Source organism: Macrotis lagotis, chromosome 1 (assembly GCF_037893015.1).
Source record: "Macrotis lagotis isolate mMagLag1 chromosome 1, bilby.v1.9.chrom.fasta, whole genome shotgun sequence".
Classification (NCBI taxonomy): domain Eukaryota; kingdom Metazoa; phylum Chordata; class Mammalia; order Peramelemorphia; family Peramelidae; genus Macrotis; species Macrotis lagotis.
This window is the reverse complement of record NC_133658.1, coordinates 622378266-622388407: the sequence shown is the minus strand read 5'-3', so window position 1 is coordinate 622388407 and position 10142 is coordinate 622378266.

Sequence of the window (10142 nt, the reverse complement as noted above, 5' to 3'; positions counted from 1 at the left end):
ATTCTATCTTAAAAAACACATGAGAATGCATATCTTTTCCAACTTTAAAAAAATCTCTAAGTCAGAGATTTCTTTTTTATTATTTGGGGGTAGCTGTGACACTGAAGTCCTATTTTGATGGTTCATGATGCATGGCCATAACCCTGGATTCTCAAAGATTATGACAATGCAAAGTAAGCTCTGGTGGATCCTATACCAAACTGAAAAGGATTCAAATAAATGTCTGGGGATGAGCTGCCTCAAGAAGTCTAAACATCAGAGTTCTGGATAACAAGTGCCAAGTGATTCTGCCTATTTTATTAAACACAATCGATTAAAGCAAAGAGACATGATCTGCTGATATAATATGAGGATCTATATTACGTGATTTACCAATTTTTTGAAGTTTAACACAGGCATTTGGAGATTGGAGGGGAGTAGAAGAGGTTGAGGTATGAGTCATGGTATGAAGACTGTAAAATTCATCCTTATATGTACTGCTTACTTATTGTATTCTCTAGTCACCAGAAGTAATCTCATTTCTCAACAACTATTTCCCAAATGAGTAATACTGGTTAAAAATAAGGGTCAACCATTTCTGTCTCCCCCTCTCACAAAAAATCCTCAGTGTTTCCTGAAAGAATTAAAATGTAGGGGCCGCTAGGTGGCGTAGTGGATAAAACACCGGCCTTGGAGTCAGGAGTACCTGGGTTCAAATCTGGTCTCAGACACTTAATAATTACCTAGCTGTGTGGCCTTGGGCAAGCCACTTAACCCCATTTACCTTGCCTTTCAAAAACCAAAAAAAAAAAAAAAAAAAAAAAAAAAAAGAATTAAAATGTAATTGGGAAATATTAAAAACACTTTTGTAACATATATAATGTCAATTTGTGGTGTTCTAAATCAAGACACATCCTGCATGGATCCATTTCTCTTTGAGTTCAACACTGATTGGTCCCATCAACCCCCTTTTAATTGCTGAGGAACTCAAAGCTGTTGCTTTCACTACTCCCTGATAAAGATGAGGTTCTCCTTCCTGTAGATTCAACTGAGTTAGGCATTACATTATTTCTATCGATTCCATTGAAGAGAAGCCACTAGAATATGCTTCTATCACCCACTTATGCACTGCAATATACCCCTTCAGAGCCAGGTCAGTGTGTGATGAGAATAGCAAGAGATGAAACATGTGATCCTGGCATATAAGAAGGATGAAATCTGTTTCTTCTATGTTCAGGGGAAGAAGAGGCACATAGCAAATTGGGGGGGGGGGAGAGGAAATAAGTATGAGTTTCTGGCATATACAGCTGGAACACGCTTTCAGAAAGAACAATGGTTTTTAAAAAGTAGTTTAAGGTCCATGGTACTATTATTAACACTGTTCAGTTATAATATGGGCATAGACTATGAGATAGAGGGAAAAAAAAAACAATCTGAAGTCAGAAGATGTAGATTCAAATTCCAGCTTTGATAATTACTATCTGTGTGATTATGGAAGTCAACCAACTTTTCTGGGTCTGTTAAGCTTATCTGTAAGGTGGAAAGACTGGAATACAAGACCTCAGCACCTTCCACCTCCAAATCCTACAGTCTTAGTATGTTTGTTGTCAGTACAATAAAAAGTACACTAGTGGTCTGAAAAGTTAATTCAGTCACAGATGCTAGACAAATGATTGATCATACATCACAAAGTAAGCATTTCAGTTTCTTAATTTTAAATATAACTGAGTGAAAATAAAAATTTAAGTGTTTTAAAAAATTAAAATAATTGCTGGAATACTGAAAAAGTTGGTATATAACCAACAAATTATTTATGAACTTTAGCTAGCCTATAAAGCAGAATTAATTCAAAGTACACTGTTCAATGCATTCTTACATACAACAAAACCTAATTAGTCAGGATTATAGAAGAATAAACTTTTACACATGTGAACTATAAAGATGAAAGCCACTTTTAAGTGACAAAAATTATTTTATCATTCAACATGTATTCCTCTTGATCAATTATGAGCACATACAATTATTGTAGAACATTTTAATCTACAGAATCCATTGCAATAGATGAATTATTCATCTCTATACTTTATGGTTCTGAATAACTATGCTTTGGGTTTACTATCGTTTCCTCGACCCCCTATACTCCATCTCTTGTCTGTGCTTTTTGCATGACTCAACCCCCATATATGGCACTTTCTCCCCTACACCTCTTAAGTTTCTCTGCCTTCTTTCAGGACTTAGTTGATAATACTGATAACTTGATAAAGCTGATAACATTCTGAAAAATGTCTTTCCTGGGCATCTAACTAGTGACTTTTCCTATGAGCTTACTTTCGATCCACTCTGTATCTTGTACATCTTTATTAATTTACATATTGTATAAGCTCCTTGAATTATTATTATTATTATTATTATTATTATTATTATTATTATTATTATTGCTGCCTGTCTTTGCGTCCCCAGAAGGAGGCATGACATCTGCTATTTACTAAGTGCTTGGTGATTGATAAAGTTGTCAGTTATCCCTTCTTGCTGTTGCTAATGAACCTGTTTCTATGCTCTCTCATTCTTTTCTATAGTAACTTTACTGATAGGTCCTTCGGGGAGTCTTGAATGTAATTTTTTTTTTTTGCAAGGCAAATGGAGTTAAGTGGCTTGCCCAAGGCCACACAGCTAGGTAATTATTAAGTGTCTGAGGTCTTATCTCAGGTCCTCCTGACTCCAGGGTTGGTGCTCTATCCACTGTGCCACCTAGCTGCCCCCTCTTTGGAGAGTCTTGAATATTTTCCAGTGCTGTTTCAAGTTTTTCCTTTTCTCTTCAAACTCCTGACACTCGATCCTACATTATTCTAAGACTACCTTCCTTATCTCCTATTCTTCTGAGAATGGATTAACTTTCTTCCAGTCTCAAAAAAAAATGCCCTTCTTTTTCTGATCAGTCAATAAACATTCATTAAATGCCTCCCACATGGAGGGTGCTGTGCTAGGTGCTGGAGATAGACTAAGAAGCCAAAGAGAGTCCATGCCATGAAGAAGCTCACATTGGGGAAAACAGCAAGCAAACAAGACAAGTACAAACAAGCTACATATGGGATAAAGGGAAATAATTAACAGAGGGAAAAGACCCTTGAATGAAGAGGGTTTGGGAAAGGGTTCCTGAAGAAGATGGAATTTCAGTTGACAGACACAAAGCAGAGATGATTGGAGGACAGCCAGCCAGAAAAAAATGCATGGTGCTGAGCTGGAGTTTCTTGTCTGAAGAACAGCAAGCAGGCCAATGTCGCTTTTTTGAAGAGTATTTGGCAGGGAATCCAGTGTTCAAAAGCCTGGAAAGACTGGAGAAGGGGGCAGGTTGAGAAGGGCTTTGACTACAACACAGATACAAAGAGGAGCTGCAAGAGTTTTCTGAGAAAGGAGATGACACGATCAGATTTGTACTTTAGTAGCTGAATGGAGAATGGATTGGGTTAGTTGAGGTAGGCACCAGCAGCCTACTGCAATACTATTACCTCTCAAAGTATCATTCTACCTCTCCTATCCTTCACTATCCAATATTTAGAGATAGATTGGTCCACAGTCCTTGTTTTCAATATTTCATCATCCACTCACTTCTCCATCCTTTGCAATTTGGCTTCTAGCTCAACCATTGCATTGAAACTGCTCTCTCAAATAGGCCTAAAGATAGTCTTATCATCAAATCTCAGTTTCAGACTTTTTGACTTCACTGAAGCACTTGAGGTTTAAACTTTTCTGTGTCATGGACCTCTCAAATTGTCTGGGGAAGCTTATGGACTCATCAGAATGATGTAATTCTTTCCTCATCCATGTTCACAAATTTTCTAAAATTTACTCCTGAATCTTGAAGAGGCCTGCAGACTCCAAAATAAAAACCCTTGCCTAAGGAATACTATTTATATTGAGCCTTTTATTTCCAGTAAACTTTGAAATGTTCCCCCCAATAAATGTATCTATTAAGACTTAAGTTAGGGGGTAGCTAGGTGGCACAGTGGATAGAGCACTGGTCCTGGAGTCAGGAGTACCTGAGTTCAAATCCAGACTCAGACACTTAATAATTACCTAGCTGTGTAGCCTTTGGCAAGCCACTTATCCCATTTGCCTTGCAAAACCCCCCCCCAAAACAAAAAACAAAAAAACCCCAACCTATTAAAAAAGTTCTACTCATGACCTTACTGGGGGTTGTTTTCTTTTTAACAAAGATAATAGAGTACTTTGGCATTTCCTTCTCCAGATCACTTTACATTTGAAGAAACTGAGGCAAACAGGGTTAAGTGACTAGCCCAGATTTACATAGCCAATTAAGTGTATGAGGCCCAGTTTGAATTCAGGGAGTCTCCCAGTCTCTAGGTCTACCACTCTAATCACTGTTTCTCATAGCTTCCTCTTTGTTTATTGTTGATCCTTCATTCTGAAGACCATAACATCAGGAAGGTGATACTGTCAGACTAAAAGTTCTAAATTAAAATTTTCTATTCACAAATTGTTTGTTTCTGCCTACACTTATCTTTGTCCAAATGCCTCCCCTGGTTCCTGAATTTTTTTTTTACACAAATAGAAAATATTACCCTCCCCATTTATTGCCCTTCTTCTATCTATCCTGTTTCTTTTTAATAAGGGATACCTACCTTTCCAGAGTCAGATTTCAGGCTTGAGACCTAATCACTTCATATCTTAGAGATTCCCTACAAGGGTTTAATTTATCTCCTTTCATTAGAATCTCTAACGTTGTTTATTAATCCATTCTAAGTCTATTCTGGGTACAGACATCTTAGGTTGAATGGATGATGAATTTGATAATATTTGATAATTTGACAATATTCTTCACCTTTCAACTCAGCTATTCCATGATATTCCTTTTGCTTTTTAGTTTGAAGTCTTTTAGGAAAACTAATTGATATAGTTTTACCAACCCATGTTACCTATACATTATAAAAATAATCTTTCCAGCTTACATTTTATAGCTTATAACTGGTTACTACTACTTCCCTGTTTATGGATTTAAGCAGAAATGTTGATGTTCCCAAGTTGGAAGGAGATCAAAAATTGGAAAGCTAACAATGTCAGGCGCACTAAATATGAGAGAGAGAGAGAGAGAGAGAGAGAGAGAGAGAGAGAGAGAGAGAGAGAGAGAGAGAGAATATATGTAAGGCTTTGAGTTTTTAACTGGAATAGCTATGGTTAGAAGAAAATAAAACTAATTTTAATGTACAACAGGTGCAACAGATACTTTTTCTTTAGCATCTTCTTTTTAATCCAGATAAAAAGTATATAACTTAATAGTAAGATTTTCTGCCTGACCAATCTCTGCTAAAGAGGCTGTTTAAAACAATATTGCCTCTATCAAAATTTATTAAAAAGGATAAAAGAAAGAGGACAAGCTAAGGGAGAAAAGGACATAAAATTATAAACTATACATATATATATGTATGTTTTAAAATTTTAAAATGATATGCTTTACCATTTACATAGGTTAAAAAGGAAAAGCATCATCTATTTGCTTAAAGAAGGTCAAATTACTTTACAAAATAGTTTAAATGGTATTGAGTTTGCAAATCTCATAGTTCTGCATTCAGTTATGTAACAGGTTATATCTTTATAGAGTTTTGTCAGAAAAGACATTCAAGATGTTATAGATCTCTTAAAATCCTCTGAATTCAAACAACCTACTCCCAGGTCCTCCAGATCTCTTATTCAATACGTTTTGACAAATGTAGTTAGGTGGTACAGTAGGTAGAATGCTGGGTGTTTAGTCAGGAAGACCCTTATTAAGTTCAAATCTGGCCTTACTTTCTAGCTATGTGACCCTGGACAAATCACTAATGGCTTCAATTCCTCATCTGTAAAGTGAGCTGGAGAAGGAAATGGCAAACCATTCCAGTATGTGCAACAAAAAACCCAAATGGAGCCATGAACAGTTGGACTGAAAACTGACTCAACAACAATGAAGACATTAAGATTCTAAAGGATCATTTCTTTCTTCTCTATTAGAATATCAGTTATTATATGTTATCATATGTTCCCTTCCAAGTGGTCATAAAAATTTCTTCTAAGTTTGTCTTGGGTCTTGTGCTTGTACTTCAAACTTTCTGCTTGGCTCTGATTTTTTCCCAACATAATTGCTGGATGACTCTACTCCCTTAAAATCCAGCTCCCCATCCACTTCACAATACTGAACATTCTTAGTTACAAGCTTCTAACTTTTGCTGTCTGGAATACTTTATTTCAAGATTTTGAATTTGTAGAAACTGCTAAGGCTTATATGATTCTGACTGTGGATTCTTTGTACTTGAACAAGATATCTTCTTTCTAGGTGCTTGCATATTGTCTTTGAAGTGGAAGGTCTGGTTTTTGGCTATGACATTCCTGAAAGTTTTCCTTCAGGAGGTGATCAGTAAATACTTTCTATCTTTACATGCCCTTAGGTTCTATTAAAGATTTTAAGTTTTAAAATTTTTCTCCCAATCTTACTCCCCCCCCCCCCCATGGAAAGCAATCTGTCAGTCTTTATTTTGTTTCCATGTTGTACATTGATCCAAATTGTCCTTAGGTTCTAAAAGGCCAATTTTCATTTAGGATTTCTTGAAATAAAGTGTCCAAGTACTTTGTTTTAAAGAAAAGTATGGTTTTTAAAAGAGTTAAGAGCTTGTCTTATTTTTCAGATTATAGGAGATTGTACATTTTCTTTCAGTCTTTCATTCTGTTTCAATATTTCTTGCTCTCTGGTTTCTGTTCAGTCTATACATTTCAGCTTTCAGAGATTCTATTTCTTAGGTGAAGTTTAAAACTTTGTCTTCAGAGACAGTTATTCTTTTCCTATTTTTTCCTCTACAACTTTTTTTTTTAACAACTTGCTTCATTTCTTCTAGATATTCATGCATACCCTACGGAAAATTCAATTTTTCCTTTAAGTCTCTACTGAACTTTTTATGGTATGACACTGTCATTCCAGGCCAGATTGGAGACATTTCTACTTCAACAATAATTTTTTCTTGTGAATTCTGTCCTGCTTGGTCTGAACTCAGGTAACCTGAGTTCTTGCACTCAAAATGTATTTTTCTAGCACCCCCAACCTTTGAGGTTCTAAACTCTGGAGGCCTTAGGGTTCTTACAGAATCTCAGGACATCTGGGTTCTTGGTCCTCTTCTCAGACCAGGATATTTGCTATCAGTTCTAGGGTTCCTAGTGTGAGTGTCTGACAACTCTTTTGGGAGCTTTTGGAGTAGCCCTCTATACCTTCTGCCTCTGTACAGAGCCTTACAGGCTATACAGTTTGGCTTCTTCAAGATTGTGTTGAAAGGTTAGTGGCTTGTTGACTTAGACTGGCTTCACTGGAGTTCTCTGTAAGGTCTCATCTCTCACCCTGTTCTCCCCTCCCCCCCATCCCAAGTTATTGGAATCCATTCCTACATTAACTTACTTTGAAATATATTCAGTAAGCTACACAAAATTTTATTACTTACTTCGCTACCCTTTTCAATAGAATATAGATTTCCTTAATAAAGACTTGTGCAGTGGAATTTAGAATTTGAGGTCTTAGAATAAAATTCTAGCTCTGCTATTTAATAGTATGTGACCTTGGTTAAGTCACTTCAATTCTATGGTCTCTCAATCTCTTCATTTGGAAAATGACCTCTCAATTCTTCTCTAGCTCCACCCCAAGATCCTTGTGAGGGAATGATTTTTTTTAATCTACAGTACTCAGTATATACCATCTGAACTTGAATTAAATCGAAAAAACAGGAATCCTATTATGATGATGCAGTTTCTTTTTAAGAAACGAATTTAAAATGTTTCTGCTGTTTTAAAAAATATAAAGATCATTAAGTAAGAACAAAAGATAGTCTTTTTGCTTTGGGCTCAAGGGAACCCTATGGTAACATGTTTATTCTTCCATTTTATTATATGGATACATTTTGTTTCAAGATGAGATAACTTACAGAAAATACTCAACCAGTAACTTCCTAGAAATTTTGAACCAAGTACCCTAATTAATTTGAATTGAAATAAGAAGCATCACTTTTCATTTTTACAGTCACTAATTGTTAAGATAATTCCTTATGGAATTATCATACTGGAACCATAATACTGTATTCACTAAATAATATATGATAAATAAGATAATTTTTAGATCTTGTCAATATCTTCCTTGTTGATAACAGTCCAATAATGGGATTTGAGGATCCCAGTATGAACAACTTAATATTTTTACTCTCAAAATTACAAGTTATTCTCCAGAGCAGCTGAATAAATTCAGTTTCAACATCACTGAATTAGCAGTCTTCTCAAACTTTAGCAGTCTTGTCTTCTCCAACTTTGGGTTTTTAACCATCTGTTACTGTCTTTGTCAATCTAATGGATGTGAAACGACCCCTCAGAGTTGTTTTAACTTTCATTTCTCTGATTAGTGACACTGGAACAATGTTCATGTTTATTGATAGTTTGCATTTCCTCTTCTGAAAACTTCCTGTCTTTTGAATACTTGTGGAAGAGTTCTAATAATACATTGTGTCAATTTCATATTGATTAATCCTACCAAATTTTGTGAGAGTTTTAATACCAATAATTTTTCCTAGTTGAAACCTTTTTTTCTGATGATATGTAATGATTTATATTTTCGAATGCAATTACATTGTGATAATCAAGACTATTTATCTTGTCTTTTAAATTTTATTTTATCCCCTGAGTATGAATTCTTTCCTCATCTATAGCTATGGCTGATGATCCTTTCTATCACTCTTCCTATGAGAAATTATCTTCCTATGAGACATTTCCTACCAGAAATTATCTGGTCATGGAAGTAAAATGACTATGTTAAAATAAGGGTCCTTCATATATTTTAGAAAACTATTTAAATAAATTAGAAACTCTGACTTGGGAAATAAGAAGTATTTTCCAGATATATTTAGTTAACTTGTTCTTGCTGATAGTAACAGTATGGTAGAGTAGTCACAAAATCAGTTTTAAAGTCAGGAAGATCCCTGGTGCAAATACTACTTCAGACGTCTATACATTGGCTAAGTGATTCTAAGAAAGTATTAATAATTAGTGTTCTATGAAATTCTCTAAGATGCTAAATTGGGGGGAAAAAATCAGGTTGACCTACATGGGTAGTGTGTGTGGTTTTTTTATCTGCAAGTTTCTCACATCAATGAAATCACAGGTTCAAACCTAATCTCACTGTTAAGAAGTTAGCTTACAGAGAATTACAATCAATCAATAATATAATTGTTGTCTACATTTTTTATTTTCCCCATTATTTTGGCTAATGGATAAGCTTGAAATGTATAAGAGTTGGTCTTCCTTAGTTTTTCTTTCCAGGTTCTCATTATTTCCATTTTCTATTTCAATCTAGTGACTTGTGATAAACACATTAAAGAATAAATGTTTGCTGCCCAATTCTAGGAAAACCAGCAGAGAAATTCAGAACTTAATCTTAAGATCCTAAAGTCAATCATAAAAATTTTAATGGGCATATTATTAGCCACAAGCAACCTTACTTGCTACTTTCCTTACTATGAGCCAGCAGTAGATTTGAGGTGTACCTGTAATATATGACTATCTTTGTTTTTGACTTGATGAATGGCATTGTTGAGGTGGGTTGGAATAATGTTCTTAATTTAATAAATTTAATTTTCTCTTTGCTCCTTTCTACTGGTTGGAATTCACAGGGAGGGGGTGGGGAACAGGGAAGTAGAATGATGAAGTTTTAACTGTTCCCAACTTAGACCCTGGTTTATAGTTTACCATGAACTCCTTTTATTGCTATTCTTCATGAAGCAGATTTTGATATAAGGATTATTCCTCCTTATATTTATATTCAAGGAGATTTACCAACCAAAGAACACAAAACACCTCATTACAAACCAATTTTCAGTATAACAAAAATCAATGAACCCATGTTTGTCTTTGTCTTTAGAGTACCAATCTAATAGCAGGCACTCAATAAACACGATGAGAAATGTTATAGGGAGACTTTTTACTAAGCTGTTTCTTTCACATGCAGAATTATCTTATTGATTCTCTACACTTCATAAAAAAAATTGTTTAGTAGATTGGTAGAGTAGCACCACTTCACAAGAGGGAGTAGAATATTTAAGTTACCTGTCAAACAGGTCAATTTAAACTTTGATGGATCCATGATCTCAATC